The sequence below is a fragment of the Diabrotica virgifera genome, chromosome 5 (genome assembly GCF_917563875.1).
Source record: "Diabrotica virgifera virgifera chromosome 5, PGI_DIABVI_V3a".
Classification (NCBI taxonomy): domain Eukaryota; kingdom Metazoa; phylum Arthropoda; class Insecta; order Coleoptera; family Chrysomelidae; genus Diabrotica; species Diabrotica virgifera.
The window spans coordinates 152,968,398-152,989,414 of record NC_065447.1 but is presented as its reverse complement, the minus strand read 5'-3'; the positions used below and the strand labels follow the sequence as shown (position 1 = coordinate 152,989,414).

At 31.3% G+C, this 21,017-nt stretch overlaps 1 protein-coding gene across 5 annotated transcripts in view; it reads left to right on the top strand.

The window, feature by feature from the left end:
- Positions 1-21,017, top strand: part of LOC114331461 (uncharacterized) — a 562,400-nt gene that overhangs the window by 475,336 nt on the left and 66,047 nt on the right. The gene's annotated exons all lie outside the window — the stretch shown is intronic.

Genomic DNA, 21,017 nt, shown 5'->3' with positions numbered 1-21,017 from the left:
TATGCTTGTTGCGTTTTAAAATTTGTAGGAAGAGAAACAACAAACAAAAAGTTAGTTAATGGTTATACTGCCTTTTTAAATAGTTTTCATATTATATTTTTGGACTTATTTACATAGAAGAGATGATTGTTGCATGCCAATGTGAAAGCTCATCAAACTGTGACTAGTATGAGTGCCGCAGATCTCGCTTATTCAAAGCTAAAGAATCTTTCACTGGTAAGTGTTTTATAAATAGTTGATCAAATTTTGTTATGATATTTGAACATAGCCACTTTGCACGACGCAAGTGATTGCGAAATTTATTAGTCGTTATACGGGCTCCGATACCTACCTTGAACCTACCAAAATACATAAGTAGTATGTAATACTTTTATTTACATAATTTGATTACCATCAAAATTTCTATCAATACTCACCTAATATATTGTTTTCTTACTCTATGTTTTGTTATATTTTTTCAATTCTAAATCATTTCAATTCAAAATCAAAATAATTTGATTTACATAAGTTAAAAATGTCAAAAGGTTAATCTCTTTAGTTAGACGATCTTCGCACATAATGACAAGCTGTCGCTGTGGCGAAGTTTTAATGCGAGTGAATCCCAATACAACGCAAATACAAGCCGCGTGGTAAGTTGGTTCGAATCCTAATAGAAACTTTTATTTTTTTATTTTTTTTTATACATTTTATGATTGTAAGTATATTTATTATATAATTTTATTTTCAGAAAATACGTATTTAGTTAAAAAATTTTCCGACAATTAATGTTCAGAAATCATTAGTGGCATTTTTAATGTGTTTGTGTGTGTTTTATTTTTTTATTATTTTAATTTTTGGCACTGTTTTAATAAAAAATGTTTGAGAAGTAGTAAGTATAAATTAATTTAATATTTAAATAAAATATAAATAAAAAGTATGTTAATTTCGTTTATAATCATATAATCATATAATACAAGTAAAACTTCTTACGTGCGTACAAATGTACACACACATTCTTTTTTTATTTCATTAGTAGTTCCAAAATGACACAAAATCGAGGCATGGGATAAAAAAGTTTATTTGAAGAAAGTGTATTTTTTTGTTCTTCTTAGGCTCGTTTTTTTAATATTGTATTTAATTACAGAGTAATTTCCACATATTTATATATTTTTTAAATTGGGCTCTGTACCGCCATTCTTTATTATATTACGAATACGTGTGCCAAATATCTTGAAAAAATATTCAAAATTACAGCCGCAATCTTGGAACGCGTTTTCGCTACCTGTTGATCGCTACTGTTTCACCTTAAATAATGATTTTATTAAAAAATCTGACAGGAATAAAATTTATAAAAATATAATTATCTCTATTTTCATTTATGTACAGTATTACAATATAAAAATTAAGGTGTAAACTATTCAGTGATCGTAACTGTACATTCATAACGTAGAGTTAATATTAATAAACAGGATAATTTAATTATTATGGTTCTCCCCTTTTACTATTTTTCTCCTTAACTTTATTATTATTCAGTATGCATTTTTATTTCTTGTAAAGCTATTAGTAGGGGAGCCCAAGCGTGATTTTGCGCGTTACTCAACCGCGTCAGAAAATCACATGGGGAAAACCTTGTACCCCGTAACCTGTACATTGTACCCCTACCATATATGGAAAGTCTGTAGGGGGCAGTCCGTACAAAAATCTGTCCTTAGAAAAGTTTGAAAATGTCAGATTAAGACAAGACAAGTACATGAAAAACAGTGTATATTTAAAGAATGTGGCGATTTACGCGGGCCGTAAGGAAATGTGCGAGTAATAAAGTTTCACAAAAAAAGCGAATGTTTCACGAATTGAACATCAGATCAATTTACATAACACCAGATGAAAACATAGAAGAAAGTTGGAGGAAAATTAGAGATAACATCAAGATGGCAGCAACGGAAGCACTTCGAGAACGTAAGATAAGTAAACATATATTACGAAAGAAAAGGAGAACACTAAAACACCATGGTTCTGTGAAGAAATAAAAATGAAATGCCAAGAAAAAAGAATATCTACCTAGAATTCAAATCCAAAAGGACCAGACAAACATATGAAGTAGACTTTGTTTCTTGAGCTATTCCCTACTTACATTGAAAATATCGCTTTTAAACGCTGAAGGAAAGATTGCATTATTACCGAGGACCGAAAGTCCCTGAAAACTTCTATGTTTATTTTAATAAGTTAAAAGGGAGAAAAAAGAGAAAATTAAGTGTGATTTTTAATTTCAAGTATCTCATTCGACAGAAACTTTTCGGTTGTTCTAAGGGACTTTCGGTCCTCGATAATAATGTAATCTTTCATTCTGCGTTTAAATTTTTCAAAAATACTTTAGTTTTCTCAGGATTAAAAAAAATGAATGCATTTAAAACACATTGGTGCGAAATTTTGCGCCAACGCCCTTAACTTACATCTTGATTAGTGTAAATAACTAATAATTCAAAAAATGTTTCTGTATTTTAAATAATTCGATTTCAAAATAAGTAAATATAAACAAATTAGGTTCTCCTGGATAGTGATTTATTGAGATAGATACTATTGGTAGGGGAGCCCCAGCAGGGATTTTTGCAGTTATTCGAGCGCGTCAGATTATCACATCGGGAGAAACCTTGTACCCTGTAAATGTACCCCTACCGCCTATTGGATCTTTTTTTTTTCACTTTAAGGTAAAACCCACAGAGCCAGATAAAAATTTTGTAAAAGAGAGTACAAGGATTACACTATTCTCGCCCAGGGGCCGATCAGGGCATTTTATAAACGATCAAAGGTAGGCCTCGGATAGATAGGGTATATATTTATACATTAAGGAAAGACATAAGGTAGCAGCAAAAGGTATTGTTAAATTTGTATTTTTGTGATTCTGACAAAATATAACAAACAATCGTAAATCCCCTTTTCGGTTTAAGCAAGAAGATACATTATGATATATGGGCTTTCAATGTTTAATTGTAGAAGTTTTCTGAACAGCTCATTGGATTGAGCCCTATATTTTTGGCAATCAAAAAAGATGTGGTCCAGGTCACCAATTTTATTACAAACTTCACAAAGATCACTCTCAAGTATTTTGATTTTATGTAAGTGTGATGGATAACATGCGTGGCCAAACTTCAATCTACTAATAGAGGTTATGCTTTTGCGATTGTAATCGTACTGATTGTACCAAGGTTTTTTCCTCAATTTATTTTCTAGTCTGGTGTAACGTGTTGGATTTGTAAAGGTGTATTCTTGCCATAAGTAGGACCATTTTCTCATCATTTTATGTTTGATATGTTTATTTGTTCATATATTGAATCTTAATACAGGGGAGTTCGTTAAGGGGGGCCAGAAAAAAAATCTATCCTTCGAAAAACTCGAAATCGTCAGATTAAGATAAGGTAAGTTAAGTATATGTAAAACAGTGTATATTTCAAAAATCTGACGGTTTGAGCCAAATGGGTGAGTCACAAAGTTTTACAAGAAAAAAGCGAACATGTCGAGAAATTAACGTCAGATCGAAAGACTAAAAAATACTTGTTCAATATTTTTCAAAAATCTATCGAATGATACCAACCACGATCCTTCACAATTTTAAATAGGAACCCCGCGATATTTTGCGAAATGAACATTAGATCGAAAAACTGCAAAATGAACGTATTCAATATTTTTGAAAATCTATCGAATGACATCAAACACGACTCCCCCACGGAGGTGGGGTGGGGGGTTACTTTAAAAATTTAAATTGGAACCCCATTTTTTATTGCAGATTTTGATTCCTTACGTAAATATAAGAAACTTTTATTCGATCCATTTTTTCGAATTACGAATAGATGGCGCTATAATCGGAATAAACGATTGTTGGAAATGGAAAATTAGATTAAAAATGAAAAGTCCTCACTTAAATGGAAAACTTTACTTGACTTTTTTTGGTTTAAGCACCCACTCTTCACAACCCAATTGGTCCCCATAATGTTCGAGTGACTGCAAATTTAGCATACTTTCCTCCCTTACTATATGTGAAACGTATTACTTCATAATCCTACTGACTTCCGCTGATATTAGTAATGCTAAATATTCAATGCTCATTCTCTTAATATCCTATCTGAAAGGTAATTATTTTTAAACGGGGTAACCATTTGAAAACTAATTAGTATGAAGGCCTTTCTTTCATTTTATACATTGAAAGTCGTTAATAGTAATAGGTAAATTAACAGTATTTAAAAATGTGAGTAAGAGTATATTAGCGAATATCCAACACTGTAAAAAGAAAGGCTAATTCATTTTACCTTACCGATAATGATTCTCAGTTGTTAGAAAATTAGGTGAATGTAGTAGTATCAGGATTATGATATGATCAATTTGCATTTGATCAATATAAAGCTAATTTTTTCATTTGAAATTATACCTTAAATATTGCATATTCCTTTTATTTTATATTCCTATATGTCGATCTTTTGCCCTAAGAAATCTTATCAGCTAAATATATCCTTGACATTAGTCCTTCTTCTCATTTTGCCAGGGTTCTCTATCTTGCACCATTGGCATCTATCCATTTCCAGCATGTTATTTTATGTTATCTGACAGAGTTCTGTTGTCTGACCTAAGTTGTGGTCTTCCTCTTTAACTTATGATTTTAAGGTCTCTCTCTTCAATCCTGACCCCCCGAGGGAGTGTAGTGGTCGACGTAATGTTGTGTACTGTCCGTCTCCAAAGATCTCTGTCTCTGGTCATTTCTTTTAACTCATGCATAGGTCTTTTGCCTATTCCTGTAATGTGATCGATCCATCTTGTTGGGGATCTTCCTCGTGATCTTCATAGATTCCAAGGTATCTAATGTGCAATTATTATTTCGTTCTATCGGCGATCCTTCTTAGAACATGTCCAGTCATTTTCATTTAAGTTTAGTTAATTGAACCGGGACGTCTTTTACATAAGTTCTGTTGCGAATTCAGCTGTTTATCTTCCTATCTGGACGACTTGTATTTGCTTTTACATCTTTGCGTTTTCGCAATATTTTCTCTATTATCCTTGTGGTAGAGGAGCAAAGTATGCTAAATGTGCAGTCACTCGAGCGCTTTGGGGACCTATTGGGTTGTGATTATTAGGTCCTAAAACCAAAAAAAGTTAAGTAAAATTTTCCATTTTAGCGGGCGCTTGCCATTTTTTAATTTAATTTTCCATTTCCATTAATGGTTTTTTCCGATTATAGCGCCATCTATCCATAATTAGAAAAAATGTTTCGAATAAAAGTTGCTTATTTTTATGCAGAGAATCCAAATCTGCAATAAAAAATGGGGGCTCCCATTTAAGATTTTAAAGTAACCCCCCACCCCACCTCCGCGTGGGGTCGCGTTTGGTACCATTCGATATATTTTTCAAAAATATTAAATAAGTGTATTTTGCAGTTTTTCGATCTGATATTTATTTTGGTAAATATCGCGTGATTTGTATTTAAAATTTTAAATTTACCCCTCACCCCTCTCTGTGAGGGGTCATGTTTGGTATCTTTCGATAGATTTTTGAAAAATATTGAACGTGTAGTTTTTAGTTTTTCAATCTGACGTTCATTTCGCGAAATATTCGCTTTTTTCTTGTGAAACTTTGTGACTTACCAATTTCCTTACGCCCCGCTCAAATCGTCAGATTTTTTAAATACACACTGTTTTGCATGTACTTAACTTACCTTATCTTAATCTGACAATTTCGAGTATTTTTAAGGATAGATTTTTTATTTCGGGCTCCCCTAAACGAACTCCCCTGTGTTAAGAGCCAATATATGGCAGAGGTACATCTGCAGGGTACCACGTTTCTCCCCATATGATAATCTGACGCGCTCGAGTAACTGCAAAAATCCTCGCTTGGGCTCCCCTACCATTGGTAGTTGTCCAAGTTTGACAGATGTATTTTAAAAATAGTAATACATTGATCAAAAACGTTGTTAAATCCTTGTTGATCTTGTGTTATGCCCCAAATATATATATCGCCGCTTGGCAAGAACGTAGGCTTAAGTTAAAATTTGACGAAATTGACTAATTAATGCAGATCTACTAGAAATAACAGTATCTGTCCCGTGAATAAAGACCTATGCCGTTAATAATAATATTCGCTAAGAGATGGCATCAAGTGTCTATATTTGATTAGCGCGAAATTAGTTAAATATTTAACATTTTCGTTTTCGTATTAATACAGACTAAAGTTAGTTAGGCCGCAGAATAGCGCAGAATGTGAAGCAACTTGTGTGTTTACTTCTCGTCAAGGACGACCTATCTTTTACTTACGATTAGTTTTTGTGAAAATTCTCTCTAAAATAAGGACCCTTTTTTAGTTAAGTCAGCGTTTTAACAAAGTTGAAGTAAATGTTTCTGAGGAAAAAAACTAAAATATAATAGGTTACCTAGTTACCACAGTTTGTATTTAGATATATTTCTAACAAAATTATATAGGTAATTTCTTTAAAGTAACAACTTATTCGGAGTTATGCTCAAAATCATTTCCATAAAATTTTAAAATGCCTCTCCTCTAAAATCGTCTTTTTTGACTTAATGGCACCCGAAGTCCCATTTAACGACAATGTTAACATTATGTCACATAACTCTGTAACCAAAGCACTTAGAGACCAATTTTTTTATTTATTTTGAAACTAGATATAATATTGTTTAGTCCAGCGTAGATTTCTGTAAAATTAAAGTGAAAGAAACGTTTATTTTAAATTTTTTTAAAATACTCCTACAAAAAAAACCCAAAAAAGTTTAGATTATATTTTTTATTTTACTTGTTTTTGTACATTTTTCAATAAAACTTTACGCGGGACTAGATATTATCTACACAACTACTGTAAAAATTTGGACCTTCTATCATCTAACGACCCACAGATCTTTGACATCAAAAGTTAAAAACCTAGTATTCGGGATATCGCAAAAACATAAAACACTCTAATACAGCGGTTCTTAATCTGTGGTACATGTACCACTGGTGGTACATATCATTATTTGCGGTGGTACACAAAACGCAAAACTGTCAAAATCACCACTATTACAGTTAATTAGATTACCTATCTAGATAGGTAGTTATTTCAGTTACGCTCGGTTTCATAATCAGTTAATGCGAACTTTAAATTTTAAGTTGGTATCTTTATCAATGCAATTCATATGGGTAAATGTCAATGTTAAAGTGAACTTTAGTTAATGTTCACTTTAAGTTGATTATGAAACCGGGCGTTAGGTGGTACCAAAAATATTAAAAAGTATTTTGTGGTACATGACTCAAAAAGATTGAGAACCACTGCTCTAATAGACTATAAAGCTACCGGTACACGGTAAGTTGAGTGCAGACGTTCAAAAAACAAATAATTTTGTAACCATGGATATTTTCTACTATAATGTGTTATATATCGTTGGAAAGAGAAGATTTCAGAGAATAATTTTCAATCATAACCCAAAAAAACTTAAAAAATTCAATTTTCAGAGTTTGGCTGTTTTAAGCCTACGTTCTTGCGAAGCGGCGATATATTCATTTAGTTTTCTAATTTGTTCTATTAGTGTAGGAAACAGAGGTTGTAACGGACCAAGATATCACTTCCTGTGATAATGTGCTGGTCCTAACACCTGGATAACTCAAGGACCTCGTTGCTCAGAATCGGGAGCTTAAAAAGGGGGGTACGAATTCAGATCTTGAATAGCGTAGCTGGGAGATTGAGATTAGACTAAACAAGACAAACGAAACGGAATACATATGACTAGAAGTTACTACTAAATTTATAAAGAAACTACAATATAAATATAAAAAACATACCTGTAAAATAATACACAAAAAATATACAGTGAGCACGTAAAGGTTGGAATAAATTCATTTTCTCGAGAATGGACGATTTTGGAAAAAATCTCGAATCAGGTCAATTTTTATTTTTAAATTACGACTTTTTGGCATTTACATAATACCAGTCACGTCACCCATTTGGGCGTGATGACGTCATCGATGATTTTTTTAAATGAGAATAGGGTTCGTGTGATAGCTCATTTGAAAGGTAATTCCATTCTCTATTCAGTAATATAAACATTAACATAACTATTTATACAGGGTGTCGAAAAGAAAATTTTTGAATTAAATTTATTGACATAAAAAGAAGAATAATATGTGTAATTTATTTAAATCAAAATACATTTTACTGCTCCCAGAAAAATAAAAAAAAATGTTTTTTTGAAAAAAAAATCATTGCTTTTCGCTTAAATTAAATGCTTAAATTGTCAAGCTGCAGGTGGGTGGCTGCTTTAATATTGAAATTGCAAAAAACAATATTTATTTGTCAAATAAACATTTTTTCCTCTTTTCTGATAGCAGTAAAATATATTTTGAATTAAATAAATTACACATAATATTCTTCTTTTTATGTCAATAAATTTAATTCACAAATAATTTTTTGGACACCCTGTATAAATAATTATGTTAATGTTTATATTGCTAAATAGAGAATTAAATTACCTTTCAAATGAGCTATGACACGACCCCAATTCAGCGATTATCAATGTACTGGTGTTATTTATAAATTTGTATAATACACCCCAGGAACCACCCGGAACCACCCCAAAAAAAGGAGAATTAATAAAGAAAGTGATTTTCTTGGAATCCTTTACACACCATGCGCTTTATTAACCCTTAACTACAGACATCCCAATATTATCACGTAATTACAGATCCCCGGTATTTTTTACCGGCCATTATAAAATAGAGTCAAAATATAAAGTTAATAATAAAAAACAAAAAAAAAATTGCATTATGAGTTTTTATGGAGTCTCTGGATATGGGAAAATGGTAAAACGAGTGATTTTAATAATATAATAAAAGATTTTTGAAGAATAATCTATTAAACCAGAATTTTGGTAACATTTTTGGTCTATTGAAACAAACGGCCATAAATGTTATGAAAAAAAATTTAGACTTTTTTTTTAACAAATAAACGTACATAGAATCACAAAGGAAACATAAAATAGCATTCACAAAAATTTTTACATCCATGAGAAAAAATCGACAAGGGGTAAAATTATCACAAAATTAAATGGCAATTCCATTTTTGCAAAGTGGCCTCAAAATTTTTATCGTCAAATTTAACCTTCATTGAAGGTCCAGGATGACTTCCACAGTCCATTTCTTTACTTTTTTCCTACAAACTCCAAAAAATAATATAAACATTTCAGATTTACAAATATAGTACCCATATAAAAATACTTACTTAACACAGACATCCGGTAATTTTTACCGGATAAGATTTTTGATGTGTGCTAGAAAAGAAAATTTTGACAATACACACTACACGCTTTGACTAGCATTGATATACAAACTACCCGAGAGGTACAGAGACACATGAACTTGTAAGTGGTGAGGTTACCATGAAATCCACATTTTGGTAATGTCCGCCGGTAAAAAATACCGGATCTCTGTAGTTAAGGGTTAAAATGCTTCATATATCATTTTGTGAACGTTCTTATTACCCATGCATATACACCAAAAGCGATTTCTTGATGCAACCACTGTAGCCAAAAAAAAAATAAATAAATTGGTTAAATTTTTTTTTTTTGCTTTTTAAGCCATATGGGCACATGCTGCATTAATAGGGTTTTTCATAAATATATATGGTAATTGCAACATCCCGGCGGAAACGACCCCTATCATTGAAAATAAACTGCAGAAACAAGCCCTCTCCCTTGGCGAGCATGTTTTTACAATTTGCTCATTACGTATGCATTTTTTTAAACAAAATTTATACAGAATTAAAGACAACTATTTTCTCTACAAATAAGGTACTATGCATTTTTTTCGTATAAGCAACCGTTACGGTACAGTGACGCCGTAAACCTCAGAAATGCTTTGGCGGGCTCCAGTTTTTGTTTTTTTCTTCGTTACCTATTCATTTTATTGTTAACGTACTTATGGAAAATAAATGAACACACTGTCTGCTACAAAATATAACCTATGCATGTTTTATTTTCTTTGCACCCTAAAGCCACAGCGGTGGCCCAATATCAATTTTTGATTATTTTCTTTATTAATTTTCTTTTTTTTTGGGCAGTACCGGGGAAAATATGGGGGTGCATTATACAAATTTGTAAATAATACTTGCACATGTGTAGTCGCTGAAAGTTGTTTTATTCTAGCATAAGCGGTTCAGATGGTATAAAAAGGGTTCATTTTAAAATGTAACACGCTGTAATTAAAAAATCGGCAATTGCCCTTAAATAAAACCTATACCAAAAAATCAGCCACTTATTTGTGATTAATTACCGCAAGGTGGTCTTTTTGATTTCCATTACAGTTAGGGAATTTTTTTTAAACATCTTTTTTTAAATATTGTCAAATTTGGGGCGCCACCCCCGCTAAACGGTGGGTGATAGACATACGCTGTCGGGAAAAAAATAGTAGGAAAGATAGTCCTCTTCATTTTACTATTAAGTAAATTTTTTGCAAAACGTACAGGAAGGGCTACGTTTCGCAAAAACCACAAATAACCCCCTTCAAAGGGATGAAAAGAGGGGTTCCGGGGCGAAATTTTTTAAGAAAAATTTAGTCTTATAATAAGCACTCCTTGATTTCCAAAAAAAAATTAAACCGCACTTGTGTCCATTTTGCGAGGTTCAACCTCTGTTTCCTACAGTATATTGTAATATTGAGGTCTTAGTTTTGGTTGGTCGCTATTCAATTCTTCAATAACTCTTTGCAATTCATTTTTACTGGATATCAGCACGATATCATCAGCATATCGAAAATGGTTTAGGCTTTGGTTCTTTATATTAATATAACAATTTTCCAGTCTAGCTTTTTAAATACATCCTCGAGCTCCCGAGCGCTTGGTTAAATAGTTTTGGTGACATGGTATCTCCCTGTCTGCCTCTAAAGTTTATTTTAATTGGCTCAGATTGTTTGATAAGCCTGATATTGTTGTTGCTTTGTGATATATTAGACGTTAAGTCTATATATCTGTAACCAATTCTTCCATTTTTACGGCATTTTTATTGCTGTCCAATGCTCCACTATATCAAATGCTTTCTCAAAATCCACTTCAAAAATTTGCCACAGTTGGCTTATTTTTCAATATTTTTCCTTGAGTTTTTCTTGAATAATCTATTAGTTATACTGAATATGCCTATTTAATTTAAAAATAAAATAATTCTACCATACATTCAAAAAAACGTGCTTGAAATATTGATTTCAACCCCTGCGCCCCCTCTTAAGGATACTATGACACGATTTTGATAGGCAACCCATACTAGAAATATTTGTCTATATCTACGAAACTTACTTAAAAAAAATGTTACATCCGGCAAGCAGATGGGTACAGATTGAACAATATTCGGAACTTAGACTATTATATTTTCTAAAAAATAAGTTACTAGAAAAAACAACGATTATTTTCTATGGATGCTATACAATGTGCAACTTCTCTCACTACTTACATGCATTCAAAACGAAAAATTTCTCAGGCTGTAAGAAAAGTCGGCCATTGCAGTGAGAAATATTTTTTCTCACGGGTTCCATACGTATCTAGAATCGCGGTTTCCATGGTAACATGCACAATACAAACACAAATATTTTTGTCAAATAAAATGTGTCAAATCAAAACTTACCAGGAATTACCTTTCAAAACTGTGTAAATATAACTGGTAACTATAATTTTAAATAAATAAAAGTATATAAATATTAAGAATGTTAAATACCTACATATGTGTATAATATGTATTTCATTTCCATTTTGGCATATAATCTACATAAAAGCACCTAAATTATTTAATTGTGAAGTTTGAACTCTTAACAAAAACGCATCCATAGAAAAAGTACAGTGTACAACACGTGAAAAAACGACATATTTCTCCCTCGCTTGATTTTCGGCACTCGCCTCGTACCTCGGCTCGTGCCAACAAACTTCTGGGCTCGTGAGAAATGTCTTTTTTCTCTCTTGTAGTACAATACACTATTTTTAACATATTATTTACATTATTAATAAATTTAAGTGAAAGTCTTAATTATTCTGTTGGCGTAGCCGTAATTTGCTTGACGGCAATTTTAGTAAATTACGAATTAAATTGTGACTTTAATGACCTGTATAATTGAAAATAATTTTAAAAAGTGAAGTCTGCTACAGCCTAACAACGAAGATAACCAACTATTAGAGTTAAGCACCTTATTTTGGCTCGTTTATTTAATTTGTTATATTCATAAATCAGTTCCATAAAAATAATATTTAGTAATAGATGCTCATTTTAAAAGGGATAGGTACTTGAAAACTAATTATGTGTACAAATTTTGTTAAAGATATTTATTGGAAATAATTATAAAATACTTAAAAGTATTTAGTATATTAATATATTCATTATATGTATCTATAGAGACGCAAATGAGAGATATTAATGTAAGGATTATCTCTGTGTAAGAAGAAAAGGAAATATAATGAATTTTATCTAATAACTCATTATTTTCAGTCATTAGAAGATTGGTTGACATTAGTAGGTACAGCACGTACATAATCATACAGGAGGGAATGTGATTTCTGATATAATAGTAAAAAAAATGTTTCAGATAATAAATCTTGTAGGTAAAATACTATAATAATTTAGTATAAAACAGTAATAGCAGTAGTCTTACCAAATATCCAAAATTTAATCAATAAAGTAAACAAAAGCCGGTAACGGTGTAATAGACGGAGAGCTAGAGGCGAGAAATCATCGTCATAAGTAATATGGAGTTTGGCATGTGAAATGTGTCTATTGTATATTGATAACTATGACCCCTTTCAGGCTGACACCTCAGTGGATACAGGAAGTAGCAATAAGGGATGAAAGGGGAAAGTTGGTGCAGTCATTAAATGTTTTCACCTTCTCTTTTGTTAAACCTCCATCGATTTGCATGAAAATTGGTGAGTAGTTAGAGCATAACTCAAGAAACAAAACTGATATGGTTCCAACGTGCGCTTTTACCCTGGAGATGGATGCCACCCCTTCTCGGGGGTGAAAACTATTTTATTAAAAATAACCCCACTAGTCGATAGAGGGACAAATTTTAAGCAAAATTTGTTACTTCTAATTATTAAAATAATTCAATACTTTTTGAGTTATTAAAGATCAAAGATTTGAATTTTTCGTGAAATAAATGCATGATGTAAAACGGTTTTTCGTGAATAATTCAAAAACTGTAAGTTTTATCAAAATAGTTATAATTACCAAAATTGAAGACAATAAAAAGTAAAAGAGATTTATTATTCGAAAAACCTTTGAGAATTAATAAAAAGTGAGTTATAGGTGATGGAATGTATATTTTTTTCGGCTAGTACCCAAATCTAAGTATTCAAGATCAAATAACGGGAAAACGGTGCATTTTATAAAATATATTTACTGAACACTTGTCAAAGTACTCAAGAATACCTATCAAGTGAGCTCCAGATGAAGTTTATAACATCAAAGCTAAGCAAGTTATGATGAAAATAAGAGAACCCTTTCGAGTTTTTAGGAAAAAGTGAAAATTAAAACATACGCTATTTATATATTTATTTTGAAATTTGTTATATTAACAGAATAATTTTTAAAGAAATTTCGGGAATAAAGTTAGGATTATAATTTATTATCAAGTTCGTTTTATTACAATTTAAATATAACAAGTTAAAAATGCGAGCATTATTATAACGAACACTTTGTTTTTATGTATTTAAATTTCTAATATGGAAAATTGCTATTATGAAAAGTTGTTTAGAATTAAAAATTATGTTTAATGTGCAATTATATCCTACTATTTAAATATTGTGAGCTATAAAGGCACTTTACTGAGCGAATTTCTTGAGCGAAATTCATATTTTTTACACATCGACTAAAATCGATACAATTTTATATAATCTGATGTTTATGATTGCATCTTGGATTTTAGACCGTGCAGATCTTTTTATGAAGAATAATTTTTGTTGGTAAAATTAATAATAAAAGAGTTATAAATGAAAATGATGATTGGTAGGTATCTCTAATTTGAGAAAAAAATTGAATATTTTCTTTTTATTACAAGAATGTAGATAATATGTAGTTACATTTTTATAATAATTATTAATTATTTAATTATAATAATAAAAACTATTGCATATATTAGAGCAAAGTTTTTAACTCCAAACAATTTTTAGTAGTAACAATAATTTACAACAGTGTGAAAAAAAAGGTACTTTAATCTTGAGCGAAATTCATATTTTTTAAAATACCTCCTATAATATAGATACTAAAATATTATTTTTATATTATTTCGATATTTAATTGAATTTTTTCTATCGATATAAACTTAGTGGCGGTTCTAGCCAGGGGCTTAGTTGCCCCCCCCTTCCAATTTTTACAGTACTTTTGTACTATAATTTTCGTTAAAAAGGCACGTTATCTTGTTTATTCACCGGTTGTATTGCCCCCCACTTTTTTTGGTCTAGGACCGCCCCTGTATAAACTGAATATGTACAGAAATTGAGGGTGTCCAATAATGGGCACATTTGACATAATGGCGCGTTTACATGTATCCAGTAACTGGTGCCAGTCGCACTGGACCGACAATGCTGGCATGGTAGTGGCATCATGTAAACGCTTTTTTGTTTCAGTCCAGCGCTGTCTCGAATAGAAAAGTGTTCTATTTTTCATGCCACTGGCATTCAAGTGAGACTGGAGCCAGTTACTGGATACGTGTAAACGTTACTTTATATTCAAATACATTTTTGCTATATTTTATATAAATGTCTTAAAACAATTTTAAAAACTTATATAATAATTAAGCTCCAAATTATTGGAGCCTAAACTTTGATAAATGTTTGTAGCATAATGTTTAATGGTATCAACTTTTCCGGGAGCTCATTTGATACATATTTCTAAGTACTTTGACAAATTTTCAGTAAATATATTTTATAAAATGCACCGTTTTCCCGTTATTTGAGCTTGAATACATAGGTTTGGGTACTAGCCAAAAAAATATACATTCCATCACCTATAACTCACTTTTTACTAATTCTCAAAGGTTCTTCGAATAATAAATCTCTTTTACTTTTTATTATCTTCAATTTTGATAATTAGGTATAACTATTTTGATAAAACTTACAGTTTTTGAATTATTTACGAAAAACCGCTTTACATCATACATTTATTTCACGAAAAATTCAAATCTTTGATCTTCAATAACTCAAAAAGTATTGATTTATTTTAATAATTAGAGGTAATAAATTTTGCTTCAAATTTGTCCCTCTATCGATTAGTGGGGTTACTTTTAATAAAATAGCTTTCACCTCTGAGAAGGGGTGGCATCCACCCCCAGGGTAAAAGCGCACGTTGGCACCATATCAGTTTTATTTCTTGAGGTATGCTCTAACTACTCACCAATTTTCATGTAAATCTTTGGAGGTTTAACAAAATAGGAGGTGAAAACCTTTAATGACTGCGTTAACTTTCCCCTTTCATCCCTTATTGCTACTCCCTGTATCCACTGAGGTGTCAGCCTGAAAGGGGTCATAATTATCAACATGCAATAGATACATTTCACATGCCAAACTCCATATTACTTATGACGATGATTTCTCGCCTCTAGCTCTTAGAATATAAGCTGTAAAGCAAATTATAGGTATAGTTGATTCGCTAATCTGAGACACAACTGTCTACACTACAATCCCAATAAAAATGCACTATATAGAAATAAACAAACCAAGACAGGTTAAATGTTCGAGGAGCACTCCCAAATCGCTCCTCGTGCTTGTTTATTTCTAGTGCATCTTTATTGTGATTGTAGTGTAGACAGTTGTGTATCAAATTAGCGAATCGACTATACTTATAGCTGTAGGCCTTATGTGAGTGGATAATAAAAGAAATCTGGCCCATAATATGCTTATTTTGACATGTTTATGCACTTTTGGAAGCATATTATGCACTTGAAAATGCAATTATGTATTTTCACCCATTTTTATATAGTATGTAGACCTTTTCCCTGACATGATCCTGAACATTATCCTATCTAGGTACTAGATAGCACCTAGAGACTATCAGTCTCTAGGTGCTGTATTTATTACCACATTTAACCCACAATTAACACAGGCCACAATAATTAGTAAAGAGCACAATAGTTATATCTTGAACGAAGTTTTTAATATCTTAAAATAAGATAAAAAAATTAAGAAACGCTTTTCTTTAGTTACGAGTGATTAAATTTAAAAATATTATAAAAAAAAAATCAACTAAAAAACAAATAATTAAAAAAAAATTAAATTCGAAGGATTATTCGAAAAAAACGGTTAGACAAATTAAATATACAAAAATGTCACACACTCGTTAAAAATTTTTAAAAATCTAACACGTTCTTTAAAGAAAAGCGTGGGGCGCGACAAGTAAAAGAGTATCTATGTATACTCAGTTTACTGTTTATAACAGTTTATTCGATGAAAACGCGCCCCACGCTTTTCTTTAACGGACGTGTTAGATTTTTTTAGTTTTTAACGAATATGTGAACATTTTTGTATATTTAATCTGTCTAACAGTTTTTTTCGAATAATCCTTTGAGTTTGATTTTTTTTATTTTTTGCTTTTAAGTTGATTTTTTTATAACATTTTTAATTTTAGTCACTCGTAACTAAAGAAGAGTTATTTTATGTAGTTCGCTTATCCCAGATTTCTGCTTAATGTTTTATAATACGTTATTTATAGTACCTACTTTCTAAGTGTTTTAACCAGTTTATAAAATAAAAAAAGTTTATCAGACAAGTATTTTTTTGGAAGCGGCAAAAAAATATAAAGTTCTTAAAATAATAATCAATCTTAAAAAATCAGACGAAAATCAAAGATACATTACAAAACATATGTTCTTTATTCAATAGTAGTCTAAACATATGGATATTTTTGTTTATTCAGAAAATGAAACAATTTTAAATATACAGAGTGAGTTGTAAGTATGGAATGCTTCAATTATCTTGGAAACGGCTCGCTTGCGTGATTTTTATAGATTTGGTCTGTAAATGTGTAAATACGCGCCCGCATGTCATCACAAAACATACTTCATTTTTCTGTAAATCTAATGAACTTTCTTCTTTCAAATGGAACACCCTGTATATTTTTGCCAATGGAATGTCTTAAGAAATACGGATTATTTTTATATAATATTCCATAGGCCATAATTTTGGACTTATTATTGTCCCTACTTCATTTACATTATCTTAACTGTAACTGTTACAATATCAGTTTTGACGTTTTAATACAAATTCAAATTTGATTACCATTATTGATGTTTATTTAAAATCACAATGAATAGTATTTCTGAAAAATAACGAATTGAGATTTTAATGTTATTAGGATTAGACAAGGCAAAAACGGCGGGTCCGTTGGGAAAAATATTCCCATGAGATTTTTTGGCATAATCACATTCGTGAGATATCCCAGAATAATGTTCAAGAAGTCGCCCATGTGAAAAGTGGTTCAATTTTTTTTAATCAAATTGCAAAAATCATAATTTTTGTCCCAATCTATTTTAAGTTTTTTGGACCATTCTCGACAAAAAAGGTCTCTTATAATTTTTCTCTAAAGTTGATCTTTTTCGAGTTATAAGCAATTTAAAATTTGAAAAAAACGAAAAATGGCGATTTTCAAGGCTTAATAACTCGGTTAAAGTTATTATTATAAAAGGCAGAAAGTGACTAAATCAAAGTTTAATGCCCCCCCTACAAGAATCTGAAGAAATTTTTGTCATTCTTTTATTACTAAGCTGTTATTTTTAATTAATAACAATGGGCGGTTAGACCGTATTGACACGGCTGTAAATGTGAGTGCAAGTAAGATGCCCAATTGGACTGCCGGAATGGCATCTCTCTCGCACTCAGCATTTACGGCCGCCAAACACGTGCATGGCGCTCAATATTATTACTTAAAAATAACAGCTTAGTAATAAAATAATGACAAAAATTTCTTCAGGATCTTGTAGGGGGGCATTAAACTTTGATTTAGTCACTTTCTGCCTTTTATAATAATAACTTTTAACCGAGTTATTAAGCCTTGAAAATCGCCATTTTTCGTTTTTTTCAAATTTAAATTGCTTATAACTCGAAAACGATCAACTTTAGAGAAAAATTATAGGAGACCTTTTTTATCCAGAATGGTCCAAAAAACCAACAAAAAAATTGTTCGGGCCAAAAATATTGATTTATGAAATTTGAAAAAAAAAATTGTTAAAAAAAATTGGACCACTTTTCACGTGGGCGACTTCTTGAACCTTATTCTGGGATGTCTCACGAATGTGATTATGCAAAAAAATCTCATGGGAATATTTTTTCCAACGGACCCGCCGTTTTCGGCTTGTCTATAAATGTTGAAATATATAAACGAAAATTACTCTAGTATGGATATATGCGAAGAATGGACAAGACAAGAATAACGCTAAGATCTTAAAACTCTAAGAAAATGGGAACCAAATGGAGGAAAAAAAGACGTCCTAGATTATAGTAGAACAAACAAATAAAAACAGCAAGTGGTTACCATGCTAACTTACTGAGTATAAAAATCAAACCGTTACTTTTAATTCAATGAAACTATATAAATTCAAGAATACCGTCAGAAATTTTCAGATTGATCGGAGCAAAATTACCGGAAATACACCATGTTGATTTTCTTCACCTTCAACTAGCTTCGCAGCAGCTGTTTCCCTTATATTTTGTAAATTACTCCGCGATTTCAAAACATATTCCGGTGTGCATCACTTTACGGTTTGGCAGATAGGAAAGAAACTAAACAAAAGCTGTCAAAACTGGTGTTTCTCAAACTTGCCTTTTAGATTTTCTTAGACATTTCGTGAAGTACCGCTGTCGAGGTATTTTTTGTTTTATGTTTATTTTTTGTTTAACAATAATAAATAGGTATATTGATTTTTATTAAAAAAAATCGTTATTTTATTTCTGAGTGATACCAAAAACTCAAAAATCATTAAAACTCAAAAGCTCAGCAGTGTTACCTCGATAAACTCATAAGCTAAGAAAATATTTTTGAATATTTTCCATTTTTTAGGTGTCTGTTAAAAGGGCCTAGTAGCCGGATAAGATGATAAAAACTGCCCCCAACTCGATTCGAATTCCATATAGGTCACCGTTTAGCATATATAGTGAAACCAACTTTCTGAAATTTTTAGCCCCCTAGGTGGTCATGTGACCCACCTAGAGTCTAATTGGGGTTGTTATGTTTTTATTTTTTATCTCAGCCGCATCGAAAACTAGCGAAAAACTTTAAATAAAAAACTTGTAAGCTTTAAAAAGTTCTGTCCAAAAATTTTTTTTTATTTTAATTTTTGGGGGAAATTTTATTTTTTATCTCAGCCGCATCGAAAACTAGCGAAAAACTTTAAATAAAAAACTTGTAAGCTTTAAAAAGTTCTGTCCGAAAATTTTTTTTTATTTTAATTTTTGGGGGAAATTTAAATGTTAGAACGATTTTAAAATTTTAAATGAGTATAAAAAAATAACTAAGACATTCGTTTTTACTAGAAAATTATATAACGTGTATTTTTGCATAATGTTTCACCCTGAATTTTTTCAAATTTTTAAAATTGGTGAAGTGCACCTTTAAAGATAAAAACCGCATTTTTTCGGTTTTTTTTTCGTTTTTTGGTACAATTTTATACATATTTTTCAAAAAAGGTAACACCGTCACTAGAATAGGTAAAAAACTCAAAAATAATTGAGGTTTGATGAATATAGTTATTTTCCTAACAAGTGCAGAAAGTCATACCATTTTCCGCACGCGACTGCAGTTTGCCGAACGACGCGAAGCGGGAGTTCGGCAAGCAGTCGAGTGCGGAAAAGAGACTTTCTGCAAGCGTTAGGAACAATATTTTTTCTATGAGTCTTTAAAAAATGACCAAATCTTAATCAATTAATTTAATTAATATAAAATACATACACAAATTAATTCTTTGACAAGGTTGTCAAAACCAAACTTTCAGCATAATTGGTTAGCATGACGACGATCTTGGTTTTCATGACGACGATTCAAAACCACTGTCATTGTCTACTGATTTCACTTTCGAATATTAAGTCAAAATTATTTTATTTCATCGGATTCTCGCGTTAATTTCATTAAAACATGAACACAATAAGATATATTTGAAAGAAATTAGTAAATAATATCTAAATATTAGTTTATTGCATGTACTATAATTACTTTAAGGCCATATTAACATATCTAAATTAACACGCGTGCGGAAAAGTAAAACGCGTGCGGAAAAGTAAAACTTTCTAAACTAAAACGCGTGCGCGAAAGTAGACGTTTTTGCAGGTTCGTAGAAAAAAAATTTTTTGCAATGCCATCCATTTTCAAGATACAGGGCGTTGAAGAAAACAAAATTTTAAACATATTTTACGATTTTGCCGAAACTACTGGCAACATTGTAATACAATTTGGCGAGTTTTAAGAGGTACTTTTAAGAGGGGGCTAAAAATTTCAGAAAGTGAGTTTCACTATATATGCTAAACGGTGACCTATATGGAATTCGAATCGAGTTGGGGGCAGTTTTCATCATCTTACCCGGCTAGGCCCTTTGCCACCGTTGGCTTAGTTTTCAATATTTTGCCTTGAAATTTTTTTGGAATTTATTTAAATTGTACTGAATATGTTTATTAAATTTAAAAATACCCCCTCTGTGGTTCAGTGGTAAGAGCGCTTACCTTTGGATCGAAAGGTCCGAATGGTCGTGAGTTCGAATCTCACCAGGGTCGGGGATTTTTCGTTTAATATAAATTAATAAATGATAATAGTTTCTGTCCTCGTGGGATCGGTACTCACCGGAGGGACCGTAGACGTTCGGATACAATTAGCGTCTCTTTGCAAAGACAATGACGTCGACTTTGCAAAGTAACAAGACACTTACTCAACACACACACTACATATGACACTAGGTACCTAAATGCAAAAATTCAGCGTACCTACCATGCCAATGGCCATTAGTTGTCGAGGCATCAGCTAAATAAAAAAAAATTTAAAAATAAAATACCCATACCATTGTTTCAAAAC